Raw genomic sequence first — 18,021 nt, 5'->3', positions numbered from 1 at the left:
GGCTGGGCTGCGCCCCCGGGGAGATGCCTGTACGTGTGTTGTGTCTCCGATGCGCATCGGGCCGGGCGCACGCACGGGGTTGCGTGTGCTTACATAAGCGCCCACTCCTCCGCATCCCTGCCCAGGGTCCCGAGGCTGCACCGCGGACACGCATCTTCGCCCCTTTCCTCCTCCCCCTCCCCCTCCCAGGGTCCTTGCAGCAAACGAGCAGAAGCTGAGAGCCCTTGCTCCCCTCGCACCTTCCACCCAAAGGTGAGATCGTGCCGAGGGTGACGACCGCGGGCTCGCCCTGCGTTAGAAACCGTCGTCTTCTCCATCCCCGACGCCTCGGTGGCACTTTAGATCGTGCAAGGGCTTCTTGGCCTCAACAGAACAAGAAAGCCCTCGGATTCCTTAGGACCGAAATTACTTTATGGTTACTTGGCAAAAAAAAAAAAATGTTTCTTAGCTGATTATTTTGTTGTTTCAATCTTCATCCACTTAACCTTGTCAACGTTACATGCTTTCTGAGATTGACTGATCTTGCCAGCGAAAAGCTTACGCATTGCAGATCCAGGCTTCCGAGTGAGTCTTGGAATCGTAACCATTTTCCTTCGCCTTGGAACCAAGTAATCTAGGTGTAGTTTATAGGGTACTTGGATCTATTCTTCTGATTTTTTTTTTAAATAAAAATATTTGGGGCGTGGGGGAGAAGGTTGATGCAAGTCTAGGAGAAATGGTCGTATTTCAATGTAGCAAGCTTTGAAAAAATGATCATTTTCTCTTCCTCGGTATGACTACGGAGAGAACGATGGTGTTCATCTAAAGGGCAGAAGAGGCGAAAGCATCTTTTGTTCCACATTCCTTTCTTCACGTGGAGGATGATAAACTTTTGAGTGCTTCTTTCATTTGTGACATTCTATTGACTGTCAACTTCAGATTTTAGTATCAAATTGCTCACAATTTGATCTTTAAAAGTTACCTCAAGCTAAGTTTGAAATGTTCTTGCCAGATTTGGGGCGGAGGTCTGAAAGTCGAATATATCCAAGCAAAAATGTCAAAGTTTTGCTTCTCTTGGGACAAACACATTTTTAAAATACATGCTTGGGTTGGGTATTTGGGGAATAGTTCAAGTGCATTTAGTTTACTGTCAGTGATGGCATTTCCCGTTAAAACCCATATTTTCTTTTTTGTCTTTTCACCTACATTTGCTATTCATTATTGAATCTGCAAATGGGCTAGTTAAATTAGTTCTTTGGTGTTATTGAGATACTTAAACAGTGTAAATTTCAGTATCAAGTATCTTCATTTGACGCACTAACAAGTCTTTTGTGAAAGATGACTTAAGACCTTTGTAACTTGCTTAATTATGTCTAAGCTTTTCTTGGTGCGTTTGTAATACTTAAGATTCTTAGTCTTCAAAGTAAAAATATTTAAACATCAGTTATTCTGCTGTGGTTGTTATTTTTTCTAGCTTGCAAGTTAGAAAATGTCTCCAGAATATTTCATGAAATGCGGATAAAACCATTTCAAATGATCATTTTCTCTTCCTCGGTATGACTACGGAGAGAACGATGGTGTTCATCTAAAGGGCAGAAGAGGCGAAAGCATCTTTTGTTCCACATTCCTTTCTTCACGTGGAGGATGATAAACTTTTGAGTGCTTCTTTCATTTGTGACATTCTATTGACTGTCAACTTCAGATTTTAGTATCAAATTGCTCACAATTTGATCTTTAAAAGTTACCTCAAGCTAAGTTTGAAATGTTCTTGCCAGATTTGGGGCGGAGGTCTGAAAGTCGAATATATCCAAGCAAAAATGTCAAAGTTTTGCTTCTCTTGGGACAAACACATTTTTAAAATACATGCTTGGGTTGGGTATTTGGGGAATAGTTCAAGTGCATTTAGTTTACTGTCAGTGATGGCATTTCCCGTTAAAACCCATATTTTCTTTTTTGTCTTTTCACCTACATTTGCTATTCATTATTGAATCTGCAAATGGGCTAGTTAAATTAGTTCTTTGGTGTTATTGAGATCCTTAAACAGTGTAAATTTCAGTATCAAATATCTTCATTTGACGCACAAACAAGTCTTTTGTGAAAGATGACTTCAGACCTTTGTAACTTGCTTAACTATGTCTAAGCTTTTCTTGGTGCATTTGTAATACTTAAGAATTCTTAGTCTTCAAAGTAAAAATATTTAAACATCAGTTATTCTGCTGTGTTTTTTATTTTTTCCAGCTTGCAAGTTAGAAAATGTCTCCAGAATATTGCATGAAATGCGGATAAAACGATTTCATTTAAAAATGTTACAAATATATTTTCTATGTAAATATGCAATTCGGGGAGACACGTTCTGTGGGTTTACTTTGAAAGATAATCATTTCAAGAATATCTGAATGTTTTACTGCTGCAAGATAGCCTGACATTAGAGACTGCTGTTGTTCATACACGAGCTACCTCCAATAAATATTAATGGGACAAAGATCCCAGAAATTGCTGGAGAGGATGTTAGGTTTTGTAATCTAAATTGCATTTTGACTATTAGTTTTATGGAGAACCCTAAATTTCACTTTAGTCGTAGCTATAGTTCTCAAAAAACATCAAGTAAACCAAAATATTAGAAATATCTGTGGCATATCGTAGGCTGCCTTCCTTCTCTCCAGTGAGTCAATTTTGAGGAAATAGAAAATGAAATAGAGAAAATAGAAAGCTTCTATGAATATTTAAAAAAACCCAAATGCAAGCATGTAATGCATTTCAAAGCCAAATAAATAACATTGACTGTTATGTTCCTGTTTGTATGCAGAATTCTCAGTGAGGTTTCTTCTTACTATTTGAAATTTTATCTCTCTCCCCAAACCCCTGAGCCCTCCCTTCCCAGCTCACTTTCCCTTTTCTTCACAGCACTTACTCTGATGCCCTTTGTCACTTAACTTACTCTGTTTATTGTCTGCCTCATTAGAACATATGCCCCACGATGGGAGGGAGGGTGGTCTGGTTTGTTTGCTTATGGATGTTATTTTTACCTGACAGATAAGTGTTAAATACTGAAAAAAGCGTTACAGACATAGAGTATAAATTACAATTGAAATTCTGCAACATGGATATCAGAATTCATCAGTAGATCATTTTTCAAGGACCCTTCTGTTGATTGTAGTGTTGGGGATATTAGATCAAAAAAATCTGTAGCAGCTTTTGAAGGCGGGAGCTCTGTGGCTACCACTTTGAGTCCATTTTTTAAAAAACCACATGCTGTAATTCTCAGCCTTTTTAGAAAATGGTTCCTTAATTTGTTACCTTGTTCTTCAGAAGGAGCTTTGAGGAAAAAGTCATTTGAATATAGACTTCAATATTATGCTTAACCTAGCATTTTTATTGCTAAATATCATTTATTCACATAGGAAACGTATAATGCTGAAAAAATAATTAGATATTAATAATAATTCTGAATGTATTCCAATTTAAGAGCTGTAACTGATTAACTGGAATCTTGTTAACTAGAGTTTACCCTTGGCTACATACTACTTTAAGGAGAAGAAGCATAAAACCAAGCAGTTTCATAGGAACTCATTTTCAAAGGGAAGTTTTAGGAGTTTATATCATACATTTTCAGTGTCAGTACTATTTGATTTTTGAGCTAAAACAACACTTCAGTTTTAGATAGGAATATGACCAATACGTGAAATAGTTATGAAATATGATAACATTATTTTTTTACATTGAAATTATAAAATCCTATAATTCCATGACAGTACTTTCAGGACTTGGTTAGGTTTATTAAACCAACTTTTCATGTTTAAAATGAGGAACCTGAGGGATGTTAAAATTTTAGGACACGAAAAAGGATTGGATTATTTTTATTATTGCTTTTTAAGACAGGAAATGCAATTTTTAGGTAGGGTTTTTATTGATGAGAGTTAAAAACAAAGTAGGAGATCTGATTACCCTGGAAGTCACCCAGAGTGTAGCTCCCATGTTCTGGTTAATTGAGGTTTTAGATCATTATGCTTTTGTATAGACCTTGCTTTTTCTGTGGTCTTCATTTGGTAAGAGCAGAGGTAATTGAAGAAATGTTGTGTCTTTTTATAAATGAAATTCAGGATATTGATTTGTTATAAAATACAGAGCTTCAGGGATATGGATTCAAAAGTGGTGGGAATGATTTTATGCAATGCTGTATTCTTTTTGTTGTTGTTAATCCTCACCCGGGTTATTTTCCATTCATTTTTTTAGAGAGAGTGAAAGGGAGGGGGAGAGGCCGAGAGAGAAACATTGATGTGAGAGAGACATCGATGGGTTGCCTCCTGCAGGTGCTCCAACCTGGGCTGGGAATTGAGCCTGCAACCGGGGTACATGCCCTTGTCCGGAATCGAACCCAAGGCCCTTCAGTTCACTGGCCGAGGCTCTGTCCAATGAGCCAAACCAGCTAGGGCTGCAATGTTGCATTCTTTTTTTCTTCTTCAATGTTGTATTCTTGCATTGTTCAAAAAACAACCCTTAAAAGTGACATTTTGACAGCAGTCGAGACTGTGCAGGCCAGAACCTTCAAACTGACAACTTATGACAGTTCCCTGCCCATGTGTCAGGCTGACAGAGTGCCTAACTTTTCCATAGAGCCCCCAGCACCTAGGAATTGGAGTGTGGTGTTAACTTGTCCCTGATTTAATAGGTCCTCTCTAACGTGTTTTTGGAATATTTTTGTTCATTTTCTCATTTAGCTGTAGGGTGACATTATTAGATTAAATTTTTTCACTAAATCTGTTGCTAAGGCTTTTTTATTTTTAAAGTTCTAGTCAAAGAGTCCTGGCCAGTGTGCTAAGTGGTTAGAGCATTAGCCCAGCACCAAAGGGTTGCAAGTTGGATCTATCCCCTGTCGACCTGGCCCGGTGCAGGAGGCAACCAATCGATGTGTCTCTCACACATGGATGTTTCTCTCTCCCCCTCCATCCCTCCCTTCCTTTTATTCTCTCTCTAAAAAAAGAAAAAAAAGAAAATAAATAAATAAAAGAAATCAATGGAAAAAATGTCCCCGGGTAAGGATTAACAAAATAATAAAAATTTCTAGGTGAAGATTCAGTAATTTCAAAGTAACTGAATTTAGAACATCTTAAAAACCCACAAAACACTCTCACAGCTACCTTCCCTTCCATTCCAAAGCCCCAGTAAGAATAGGTGGTGCACAGCATGGGAAAGGAAGAATCATGTTGTTTTAACCTTTGGTCAGGCATGAATATTATTTTACAGTCATCTGTTTTGGACCAGTTTTATTCTCTTGTGACAAGAACCTCTAGAGTCTGCTACTTTTCAATCTCCCTTGATCTATAATTTCTTAAACACATTGTTTAGGACAAAAGATGTTTTTCTTTTCCTATATCTACTCTTTAAAATAAAAATTTAAACAGCTTTATTGAAACATAATTCACATACCATAAAATTCACCCTTTTAAAAATACACAATTCAGTGTGCAATCATCACCACTATCTACTTTCAGAATGTTTTCATCACCCCAAAAAGAAACCCCATAGCCCTTAACTGTCACTCTGAATTCCCCTTTCCCCCATCTCCTGGCAGCCGCTAATCTGGACTTGCCTAGTCCAGACATGTCATAACACTAGAATCATACAATACACAGCCTTTTCTGTGTCTGGCTTCTTTCACTTGGCATGACGTTCTCAAGATTCATCCATGTTACAGCCTGAGTCAGAACTTTATTTTTATGGCTGAATAATATTTGTATAGGTTTGTGTCCCTCCAAAATTTCTATGTTGAGACTGAATCCCCCTCCCTCAAGTCTTAGTACTTGGAGGTGGGGCTTTGGGGAGATGATTAGGTCATGAGGGTGGAGCCCTCCCGGATGGGATTAGTGGCCATATAAAAGACCCCTTGCCCTTTCACCAAGTGAAGACACAGAGAGAAGATGGCTGTCCAAGGAACCAGAAAGGGAGCTCTCACCAGACACCACATTCCTGCACCTTGGTCTTGGGCCCAGCCTCCAGAGCGTGAGAAATACATTTCTGTTGTTTATAAGCCATCTAGTCTATGTTATTTTGTTACAGCAGCCCAAACAGACTAAGGCAAGGTTCCATCAGATGGATATACAACATTTATTTTTCCATCCATCAGCTGATGAACGTTGGAGTTGTTTTCCACTCTGTGGCTTCTATGAGCAGTGCTGCTGTGGACATTTGTGTACAGGTTCTTGTGTGGATATCTATTTTCAGTTCTCTTGGGTATATACCTAGGAGGGGAATTGCTGGGTCTTATGGTAACTCTATGTTTAACATTTTGAGGAGCTGCCAGACTGTTTTCCACAATGGCTACACCGTCCTACATTCAACTTTTGAACTCATAATTACTCTAGGAGAGTCTTTCTAACCAGGTACATATTTCACAGTTGTCAGAGATTTTTCTATTGATTTTTTTCTCTAAGAGAGAGGAAGGGAGAGGGAGAGAGAAACATCGATCAGTTGCCTCCCTCACGTACCCTGACCAGGAATTGAACCTGCGACCTTTTGGTGCACCGGATGATGATGCTCAGCCAACCGAGTCACACCAGCCAGGGCGAGAGTTTTCTTATTAGAGGGTTAAGTCGCTGATTATTTTCCTGGTCTAGGGACAAACTGGCATTTCGTGCAACCAGCTTCTTCCTTTGCTGTTATCTTCCATATCATTCCTATCCAGGACCTTAGACTTTGAGTTGAAGGGAGTTTTGAAAGCTCTGTCCTCTACACGTAAGCAGCCTTCCCTGTCGAACAGACCTACCTTCCCATGTTCCTGACGATTGATCTCTCAGCTTGGGCACTTGCTTGCACACAAAGCAACCCTTTTCTTTAAAACATTGTTTGAGCCTTTAGTCAGCTTTCCTTAGGACTAAATCTTACCAGTCCTGCAGCTCTTTGCTGTTGCCACCTGTCACTTTAAGAAAGGCCGAGCACATTAGTGGTCCACAGTCCACGCCCCCACCCAGTGCTCCAACCAGTGGAGCCAGCCAGCCAGGGCTGCTGCTTTGATTTTTATTCTTTAATTTACTATTTGTTACTTACCCAACCTTCACAGTATAAAACGCTTAGAAGTATGTCTTTAGAATCAAAGTGAATTTTTAAAACTCAGTAAAAATGAATGTCATCTTTGTTTAATACCTGTGTAAAGTCTAACAAAGACATTCTGGGCTCTTCTTAATACTGCGTAATTTTTTGTTATATAATATAGTGCTTTCATTTTAAGGATCACCAAGAAAAAATTGAATGTCATAAACTTAAATTGAAGTATGTAAAATTTAAGAATGATTTGTATAAGTGGCCTTTAAAGAACATAATTTATTTCATCTTAAATGCAGAATCCAGTCACATTTAATTTTGCATATTTTAGATGTAGCTAATGATGAATGTTGGTAGCACCAGCTGCATAATACATGGGGACAAGTGCAGAATCAAAGTGCAGGGCCCCTTTGTTTAAAAATTAAGAATTTCAAAATGACAACAGCATTGAATAAAGCATGGGGCCCAGCACTGAGCCCGGGTGTTCACAGACTTACACTGCACAGTGTTCACAGTCAGGATGTGGGCCTAGCCCTGAGGTTTTAGCCAGAGCCCTGGGTCCTCTGGGCACCCTTTCCGATAAGCCAGCTGATGCACAGCCCTGGGGTCACCTCCCCGCTGGCCCCCTCCCCCATTGGGAGACTTATTCTCTGGTGGCCTCAGGGTGGAGGCTACACGCTCTTCTCTGTCCCTAGCACCTGACAAAGGACAGACCGCTCTAAGGTCACAGCAGACAATGGAGGCTAATCGAGGAACTGTCCCTTTTGATTGGGGGATTAGAGCCTTTGCCTCAAGCAGGTTATGTTTACCTTTAAAATGCCTTGACTAATTCATGCCAGTTTCCTGTTACTTACAGACTTAGTAAGAAGGATAACAGAAATAATTAAAATTCTTCAGTAATCCCTGATCTTTTTTCTTCTTCCATGCATTTCTAATGTTTATCAGAAGAGCTAGTAAGTAGCATAATGCACTGGCTTGCATTTCACTCCTCCCCAGGCCACATTCGCTTTGAGCTGCAGTGAGGGAAGGAGCGGTGGGAGGACTAGAAGGTGGGCAGCAGCCCTGCGGGTATCTGAGAGCCTCAGTTACCAACGCTGTGTTCATGGCAGGCACCTGAGATACTCCCGCAGCCTGGGTGGATCTGGCTTCTGGGTTGTGTTTGTAAATATCTGCCCATGATTCCTGAACAGAGCATTTTCATTTGGCAGCAGTTTAAAAAGCCCATTCCTAAGTGTATGGAGCCTTATTAAAATAAGCAACTAATGAGCATTTTCTAAATATTTAAGGCCTAGGATGGAAAATGACACATGCTTTTTTGTATGAAATCTGACATTTTTAAACCTCTACTAACTGGAGGAACAAGTCCCAGTGAGGTAATTTAATAACATAGCTGTTCCCCCTAATGATGACTTGTATTAATAACTGCAACATTAATATTTGATGAACTGTTTTAGATAGGTCATAAACACCAGTGATTAATACATATTTGCTTATTCAGTTGAGAAGTTTCTCAACCCCATTTTTAAAGAATTAGTCTTTCTTACTATTTTTGAAAGGTTTGAGATTTTTTTACTATAAAAAAGTAATGCATCAGAAAGTATGTCTTCGTTGAATTTTTTTCTTACTAAGTATATAGTATGTGGATGTCGTTTCCAGTGCTGATGGACAGAGTGACGCCAGGGACAGTGAGAAAGGCGGTGTGGGCCATTAGGTTTGGGTTAGTTAGGCCTGAAGGGAGAGGCCAAAAGGGTTCCTGAAGTTCCTGTTTTATCTAGAAACGCAGCTGAGTCGTGTAGGGGAGCAGAAAGGCATTGGGGGGTGGGGGGCAAAAGCCTTGTCTTGGAATAGAGCAGTCCTGACTGTACCTCCTTCTCTTTTGGAAACCCAAGTATAGACAGACAGGTAAACTGAGGCAAGCTGGTGCAGTGGGCAGTGGTGAACCCCGACATCTGAGAAACCCCCAGTAGTGGCTAACAAGTTAGTCCCTTCTGGTCAGATCGAGAGCCTTTCTCCTGAGATGCTCAGGCAGGGTTCCATTCCCCTGCTCGGATCTGACTGCCTGGGAGGGGAGCTCACCCAGCTGAGGCTCCTTGGCCACCTCTGCTCTGCTGCTGTGGTCTAGTGACTGTCTGTCAGCTGCCTTCACCTAGCTTTGTCTGGTGTATTGTTTCCTGGGACCCATTTCTAATTCCCAGATGACCTGAAAAAGCAATTCATATCATCTATTATGAATTCATCTTGGAACTCAAATAGTGTTCCTCTGGGAACATTGTTATAAAGTGTTTAAGCTCCAAAAGTGATTGTCAGAAACCTGTTTAACCCATAACAAGTAAAAATCGGGCAAACTTGCAGTAAACCATAGCACACATCCCATCACAGTATTAATACTGGTAAGTATATACACTGCCAATGAAGTGCTTGTTAAAATGTGGTAAGCCTGGCCAGCATGGCTCAGTGGTTGAGCATTGGCCTATGAACCAGGAGGTCATGGTTTCATTCCTGGTCAGGGCACATGCCCCGGTTGCAGGCTCGATCCCCAGTGTGGAGCTTGCAGGAGGCAGCTGATCAATGATTCTCTCTCATCATTGATGTTTCTATCTCTCCCTTCCTCTCTGAAATCAATAATAATAATAAAAATGTTGTGGTAAGTAGGCCTTGAAGTAGAAGAGTGGTTTTAAAAGATTTGGGGGCATCAGCCATGGCCAGGCCCTCCCTGGCTTGCACCTGGAATAGGAGGCAGTAAGAGAGAGTTTGGGGAGGGGGGTGTCAATTGGGGAAAAAGGAGACATATGTAATACTTTAAACAATTAAAAAAGAGAGAGAGTTCAGGAAGGAAGGAGGAGTCTTTTTTTAAATATGTTTTATTGATTTTTTACAGAGAGGAAGGGAGAGGGACAGAGAGTTAGAAACATCAATGAGAGAGAAACATCGATCAGCTGCCTCCTGCACCCCCCCCCCACTGGGGATGTGCCCGCAACCAAGGTACATGCCCTTGACCGGAATCGAACCTGGGACCCTTCACTCCGCAGGCCGATACTCTATCCACTGAGCCAAACCGGTTAGGGCAGGAAGGAGGAGTCTTGATGTGGCTTCTGAGTGACCCAGCCTGAGAGAGGAGGAGGGGAGTGGCCTGTTAATTGTGACCTTGAACAGGAAAGAAGGCGGCAGGAGGGAGGAGACCTGGGTCAGCAGGATCCTGGTGCCCAGGTGCTCGGGAGTGAGGGATGGAGATGGTGGAGCCTGGGCAATGGGCCTTCCGAAAACTTGGGCCCCTGCAGGCTGCAGGCCGCCATGCTGGACTGTCCATGTGCAGGCCATCCTTTCAGAGAATACTTCCTCATGTCTTTCAAGGAATGGCTCATGGTCAAATGTACTTAAGGTTTTTCATCAAAGAAAATTTCACTTAAAAATTGCTATTTAAAACTGTTCATTGAGTTTTTGAAGCTCCTAAATCTATATCAAATTTGCCCCTTTGTATGGAGATATTTTACTAAAGCGAATATGAGAAATGTATTTTACCACCTCCAAAGGGTCTCGATAGGATTTCTGTGTCGTTTACTAGAAGTCACCCATGCTAATAATGGTGACCTAGGGACTTCTAACACTCACCAGAAAGGAGCAGCGAACTGCAGGCCTCCTCTCCGAGTTGTTATGATGCAGGTGACAGGTTGCTCTCTAAGGCAGTGCTTCCCCAAGTATGTTACATGCACAGGTGTGGTTTGGTGAAAGGGTCTGTTGGTCACCTAAGTTTGAGAAATGTGTTAAACAGGTTTCATTACTGCAGGACTTGCCAGACCGTTAGTGTATTTGTGTGTGTGGAAGAATTGCTGAGTGCGGGGTATGGTCAACATGCTGACTTGATAATGGACTCTTCCTGAGGCATCTCGGGTACCAGTGTTCCATGGGACACACTTTGGGAAATGCTGCTCCAGGTGTCCCCCTACCTCCTTACTGTAAAACATAAAAGTACAATTTAGAGCAAAAAAGAGAAGTTAAGATGACCTAATATACTGCCTCTCTGAGATATCAGTCCTAACACGTGTAAAAATCTTTCCCTTGTAAAAATTTATCTACATAGAGTTTTAAACAAAATGAATTTATTTTATAGAGAGTGTTTTATAATGTTCTCAGTGTCATTCATTAAACATTTGTCCCGGGTATGGCGGGTATAATAATCCATTAGAGGGACGTGGTAGGATCTATAGGGTTCCCAGAGTGTTTGGTGTCAGGACCCCTGTGCTCTCAAAAGTTATTGAGGACCCTGAAGACCTTGTGTTTATGTGGGCTGGGTTAGAAATTAAACTGAGACCCTATTAAAATATTTATTATCTTATTTAAAATAGCAGTAATAAACCCATTAGATGGTAACAACATATATTTAATGAAAAATACATTTTCCAAAACAAAAAATAATTTAATAAGAAGACTGGCATTGCTTCCATTTCTGCTGTTCTCTTTAACATGGGTTAGGAGAAGACAGCGGGATTCTACATTCTACCTGTTGCTATCTGTTACTTGGTTGAAGTAGATGAAAAAAAAAATGGGCCTCGCACAGATACATGGCTGGAAAAGGGAGGGCTTCGTGAGCCCCCTAAAAGGGTCTTGGGGACCCCCAAGCGTCCTCAGACCACATCCTGATAACTGTTGCTGTTGGGCAGTAGTTGATGTCAGAATACAGTTGGGGGCTATATCACCCAGTGCTTTGCTTCTAAATGATAGCTGAAGTAGCAAAGGAAAGCTTGCAAATGATTTACCTGGAAAAAAAAAAATTAGAGTTGCCCTAACCCATTTTGCTCAGTGGATAGAGTGTCGGCCTGCGGGCTGAAGGGTCCCAGGTTCGATTCCGGTCAAGGGCATGTACCTTGGTTGCGGGCACAGCCCCAGTAGGGGGTGTGCAAGAGGCAGCTGATTGATGTTTCTAACTCTCTATCCCTCTCCCTTCCTCTCTGTAAAAAATCAATTAAAAAATATATTGTAAAAAAAATTAGAGTTAATTGAACTAATTCCTATAACCACGTCTGTCATTTATACTGTCACTTACTTTCTTGAGTGAGAAGACAGGTGCGGAACAGCATGGATGGACCTAGAGATTATCACGCTGAGTGAAATAAGCCGGTCAGAGAAAGACAAATACCATGTGATCTCATTTAGATGTGGAATCTAATGAGCAAAATAAACTGACAGACAAAATAGAAACAGAGGCATGGATGCGTGGAGCAGACTGACAGACCTCAGAGGAGAGGGGTGTGTGTGTGTCGGGGGGGACTAGATGAATGGAGGTGAAGGGATTGTCCAGAGAACATATATGCATAACCCAAACACAGACACAGTGTGGTGATGGCCAGAGGGAAGGGGGATGGGGGCTGGGGGGATGAGGGCAAAGTGGAGAGGGAATGGGGACATCTGTAGTTGTGTCAATAAAAATAAAGCAAAAAGAAGAAGAAGAAGACAGGCGCGGACCTGGATTTGCTCTCAGTGTTCAGCACACCCCTGCTGCCACCAGTGAGGGCCCCGGGCGTGGCGGCAGTACCCTCTGTGTGTGTCTGGATTATTACTTCTGGTTTCTTCTTAATTTTATTAAAGGACACATTCTTAATGGTGGAGAAGACAGGAATAGATGGAAAAGCATAAGTAGATGTTAAAATCAGGTTTATTCTTTGGTAGTATACACTTCCCATAGTAGTATTTTCTGTAGCGTGAGAGCTAGAAAAAACAAAACAAAACAAGCATGTGTATTTTTTTTTGAAAGATTACCAACTTTTTTCTTTTCTTTCCTTCCCCCCTTCCCCCCCCCTCAGATGATGGCCCTTTTGAGACCTTGCATGGCTGGTTTCATTGTAAAAACACTTTTTATAATTACTACAATAAGAGAGGCCTGTACTGCCGTTTGCTTTAATTTCCTGAAAACTTGTTGGGCGTTTTCTGGAATAAGTCATGCATGGGCTTGCACCTGTCCTGTTAGTCTGGGTGGGGAATGGTCGTTTGTTTGTTTGTTTGTTTGTATCGCCCTTGTTGACCGTGGCCTAGTTCTTGGCTAGACTACATCCCACAACTCGCTTCCCCTTGCGAGGTCATCTAACCCTTTCCCTGTTTTTATGATAAAGTCCTTCCTGTACTTGTAAAATCTGTCTTCCCACTTTTTATGATCTCTGGCTACTTATATATCATTGCATTAGAATGTTGAGTACTTTTAAACCCCTAAACTTTAAAAATCTGCTAATCTATCTTAAAAAACCAGCTTCTGAGTTATATGGCTAGCATTCTAGAAGGGATTTTATAGATCAACTAGAGGCCTGATGCACGAAATTCGTGCAAGAAGCTTGGCCCTCACAGCCATGGGGGCTGCCTCGGCCCTCACACCTCCGGAAGGTTATTTAGCTGTCTGGTCTAATTAGCATATTATGCTTCTATTATTATAGATGGGCTCAGTAAGCCCGTTTTCCAGAGAGGAAAGCAATTGAAGTTGTTATTGTTGTCACTCTGATAGTGATGTAGCTCAGAATAGGAAAAGTAGGAGTACGTAGTAGAGACCAACGCGAGTGTCCTTAACCCTGTGTCTTTCTGTAATGAATAGTGTTCATCCCAGCTTCGGATCAGGGAGCTTTGGGAATCTCTAGTACAGCGTTTGCTGTTTTCTCTCTAGGGTGAGCACCGGCCTCGGCTAGCTCCTCTCTGCCGGAACCCATCCAATCAGGGGGCCCCTTTCATCTTGGAGGGCAGCATTCATTGTCAGCCGTCTGCCTCTGTGTCCCCACAGAATAAAGGCTGCGGCAGGGAGTGCAGTGGCCTTGTTAAGAACATGGACTTTGGAGCTAAACTGTCGGTTCAAAGCCCAGCTCTGCTGTGAGGCAGGCTTCTTACTCTCTCCGTGCCTCAGTTTCTTCATCCTTCTTCATAAAAGGAGATTAGTACCTATCTCATAGTGTTCTTAGGAGGAGTAAACTGATTTTGTAAGTGTTTAGAACACTATAGTAAACTGTTTGGTGTTTCATAAACTCCATTCTCTGTAACTACCCCTTTTTAAAATTGAGGTAAAATTCACATTACATAAAATGAATATAAGTTTGTTGTTTTTTAAAGAATAGTTTATTGATTTTTAGAGAGGGAAACATCAGTGTGAAAGCGTAACATCGATTGGCTGCCTAGGTCTGTGTCTAGCTTCATTTTTTCCCACATGGCTGTCCAGTTGCTCAGCACCATTTGTTGAAAGACTTTGTTCTATTGTGCTGCCTTTGCTCCTTTGTCACAGACCAGTTGACTGTAGTTATGTGGGTCTATTTCCAGGCCCCCTACCAGGAATCGAGCCTGCAACACGGGCATGTGACTTTGACTGGGAATCAAACTGGCAATCTTTGGTTCATGGGATGACACCCAACCAACTGAGCCACACCGGCCAGGGCAAAGTGAACATAGCTTGTAACAGTTCTAGGTTCATAGCAAAAAGTAGTAGAAAGTACAGAGCGATTCCATATATCTGGTCCCCACATGCACAGCCTGCCCCACTGTTGACGTCCTGCACCATAGCGGTACGCTCATTACCACTAACGCTCCTACCCTACAGCGTCACCACCCAAAGTCCACAGTTTACACCAGGGCTCACTCTTAGTGTTGCACCTTCTGTGGGTTTGGACAGATGTATGACATGTGTCCACCATTGTAGTATCACACAAGGCGGTTTCACTGCCCTAACAATCCTGTGCTCTCTCTGGTCATTCCTCCCTCCCCTCGAGCCCCTGCAGCCACTGATGCTTTTACTGTCTCCATAGTGTTGTCTCGTCCAGTACGTCACGTAGTTGGAATCACAAGGTAGGTAGCTTTTCAGATTGGCTTCATTCACTTAGTCATGTACATTAAGTTTCCTCCCTGTCTTTTCATGGCTCGGTAGCTCATTTCTTTTTCGCTCTGAATAATATTCGTTGTTTGGATGGACCACAGTTTTACCATTCACCCACAGAAGGGCATCTTGGTTTCTCCCAAGCTTTAGCAAGATGAGTAAAGCTGCTATACACATCCATGTGCAGGTCTTTGTGTGGACATTTGGGTAAGTGCCAAGGAACATGCTTGCTGGGCATATGATCAGAGTGTGTTTATTTATTTATTTTTCCTTTAATTAACCTTTAGTTTTGTAAGAAACTGCTAAACTGTCTTCTAAAGTGGCTGCACCATTTTGCATTTCCACCAGCAGTGAGAGAGAGTCCCCATTGCTCCACATCCTCACCAGCATTTGGTGTTGTCAGTGTTTTGGCTTTTGGGCATTCTCAATAGGGGTGAAATGGTATTATTATTATTGCTTTAATTTGCATTTCCCTAATGACTTATGCTGTTGAACATCTTTCCATCTGTATATCTTCTTTGATGAAGTGTCCATATTTTTAAAATTGTGTTGGTTTTCTTATTGTTGAATTCTTTGTATATTTTGGATGACTGTCCTTTATGAGATGTGACTTTTGCATATATTTTCTCCCGGTTTATGGCTATCTTCTCACTCTCGTGATACTGTCTTTTATAGAACATAAGTTTTAAGTTTTGATCAAATCCATTGATTCTTTCATAGATTGTGCCTTTGGTGTTGTATCTAGAAAGTCATTACCATACCCATGGTCATCTAGGTTTTATCCTATTAGCCTTCTCGGAGTTTGATGGTTTTGTGTTTTACACTTAGGTCTATATCCCCTTGGAGTTGATTTTTGTGAAGGGTGCCAGGTCTGTGTCTAGCTTCATTTTTTTCCACGTGGCTGTCCAGTTGCTCAGCACCATTTGTTGAACGACTTTGTTCTATTGTGCTGCCTTTGCTCCTTTGTCACAGACCAGTTGACTGTATTTATGCGGGTCTATTTCCGGGCTCTCTGTTCTGTTCCACTGGTCTGTCTGTCAGTGCCTTCACCAATGCCTTACTGTCTTGCTTGCTGTAGTTTTATGTAAGTTTTGTTCTTGTCTTTCAACATTGAGTTGGCTATTCTGGGTCTTTGGCCTCTAATCCCAAAGGAGGCCAGCCTGCCTGTTTCCTTCTGTGTGCCCCCTGGTGTAGATACCACCTTTCAGATGGGCAGAGGGTTTGACAGGCAGGGTTCCACACACAGGAGCCGAGATGGGGAGGCGTGGCGCTAGCACCCCTGGTCTAAGCTTCTCGGCCGCCTCATTACACCGACGTTATTTAACGTGAACCTCCAGGTCCTCCCGTCCCGTTGGTGGGGAGCCAGGCCTCTCACCTCCTAACTTGTTGCTTCGTTCCACATCCATCCATCCATCCATCCATCCATCCATCCATCCGTCCGTCCGTCTCATCCTCAGATTCAAGGTGAAGGTTGAAGAGAGTCATCCAAGTCTGAGCCTTCAAAAGGTCAGGAGACTCTGTTTCGGTTTCTGGGTTCAACATTCCGTGACCTTGGGGGGTGGTCACTAACCCTATTTAAGTCTGCCTGTCTTTATTTTCATCCAGTTCCCATGTCCCCGTCTTGTCCTCGTCACAGGAGCTGAGAAGCAGCCTGGTTCAGTGCCTGGCCCCTGAGTTCAGCACCGTCCTTGCTTCACCAGCGGTTGTCAGGTTCCCACCGAGGTGCTGGGCACCTCCTGATCGCAGCTGACGTCATTCCAGCTTCCCCGTGACGCTCCCTCTCAAAAGAAAATGCTTGGATACCTTGTTCTTGTGAAAATGTCACCAGCTCTTTGTGATTTCTTTTCCTTCTCTAGAGCCACCAAAAGCCAGTGTAGAATTTTGTCCATGGTCAGTGTCAAACTCATTGCGGGGAGTTTAAAACGTCCATCTTCGTCCCCAGCTGGTTTGGCTCAGTGGATAGAGCGTTGGCCTGTGGACTGAAGGGTCCCAGGTTCAATTCTTGTTAAGGGCACATGCCTGGGTTGCAGGCTCGATCCCCACTGGGGGCGTGCAGGAGGCAGCCAATCAATGATTCTCTCTCATCATTGATGTTTCTATCTCTCCGTCTCTCTTCCTCTCTGGAATCACTAAAGAAATATTTTTAAAAAATAAAATAAAACGCCCATCTTCTTCCCTGTTAGACCAGGTGCTGTGCGGTGCCCATTCCTTAGAGACCAGCATCTGCCGGAGGGGAGTTCTGTCTAACATTTTCCCAGGGCCTGGGGTCAGAACCCAGAGTAACTTAGGGAAGTGGGTCCTTTTCTCCTTCCTGCGGTCCTCGCAGCCCTGGACGTGGGCTCCCTCGTCGTCACGCCGGTTCTGCGCTCTCAAACATAAACCTGCTTCCCGAGAGGCTCAGCGGCAAAGCAACAGTGAGCTCTCCTCTCTGGTGTTGATTGTAAAGACGTTACAACACTTATTTAACCACTGACATAGGGGCTCTGTGTGAAAGCAGTCGTCTTGCTGTCATTGGTATTGTAAGGATGTAGCTAGTAAAGACACAGAAACTAGCAGAGCAAGGCCAGAGTCATTTTTCTGATGCATCCTGGGTTTGTTAGTCCCGTCAGCGCATGGCGGTACCTGGTGCAGCTGTTTAGAAGTCGCACTGACAGTGAATGCCAGCAGGCCTGGAGTGCGCGTGGCCTTTCCTGACTGTGAACGATAACGCTTTCCATTGTGGGTGAAGGTCAGGAGCCCGAAAACACACAGACCTTGGAAATTACCACCGGACTATTATGTTACAGTTCAGGACAGCACCCTGTCCTACTTCAATTCAAGACAAATGTGACGATGATAAAGAAGAAAGGAAAGGGCAAACCTGGCCTGTATTTTCTGATAACGTTGCAGAGTGGGAAATTTCAGGAAGCCGTGGCATGTATTTTTTTGGCATAACTGTATTTCTGATTGACTTGCATTGTAAGAGTTAATGGATAAACAGGCGCGTACGAACCACACAGGTGCTCTGAGCAGTTTCCATGCACATGATGACTGAGAGGCCTTAGAGGACTCCGTTCCCAAGTGTTTTCTTTCCCCAGCTTGCAGGGCGCTGGGGTTTCTTCTCCTATTTTCTAATTTTATATTAAACTAGAGGCCAGGTGCACGAAATTCGTGCACGGGGGTGGGGGGGG

At 42.6% G+C, this 18,021-nt stretch overlaps 1 long non-coding RNA gene across 1 annotated transcript in view; it reads right to left on the bottom strand.

Moving 5' to 3' along the window:
* Positions 1-790, bottom strand: part of LOC102258730 — a 4,628-nt gene extending 3,838 nt beyond the window's left edge. Inside the window, exon 1 of the long non-coding RNA XR_001363512.1 lies at positions 240-790. This is a non-coding gene — a long non-coding RNA (uncharacterized LOC102258730). The remainder of the gene's footprint in view (positions 1-239) is intronic.
* Positions 791-18,021: the final 17,231 nt, after the last annotated feature.

This window comes from Myotis brandtii, unplaced genomic scaffold, assembly GCF_000412655.1.
Source record: "Myotis brandtii unplaced genomic scaffold, ASM41265v1 scaffold410, whole genome shotgun sequence".
NCBI classification, from domain to species: domain Eukaryota; kingdom Metazoa; phylum Chordata; class Mammalia; order Chiroptera; family Vespertilionidae; genus Myotis; species Myotis brandtii.
Note: the sequence above shows the minus strand (reverse complement) of the source record. Positions and strands in the feature narration are given on the sequence as shown.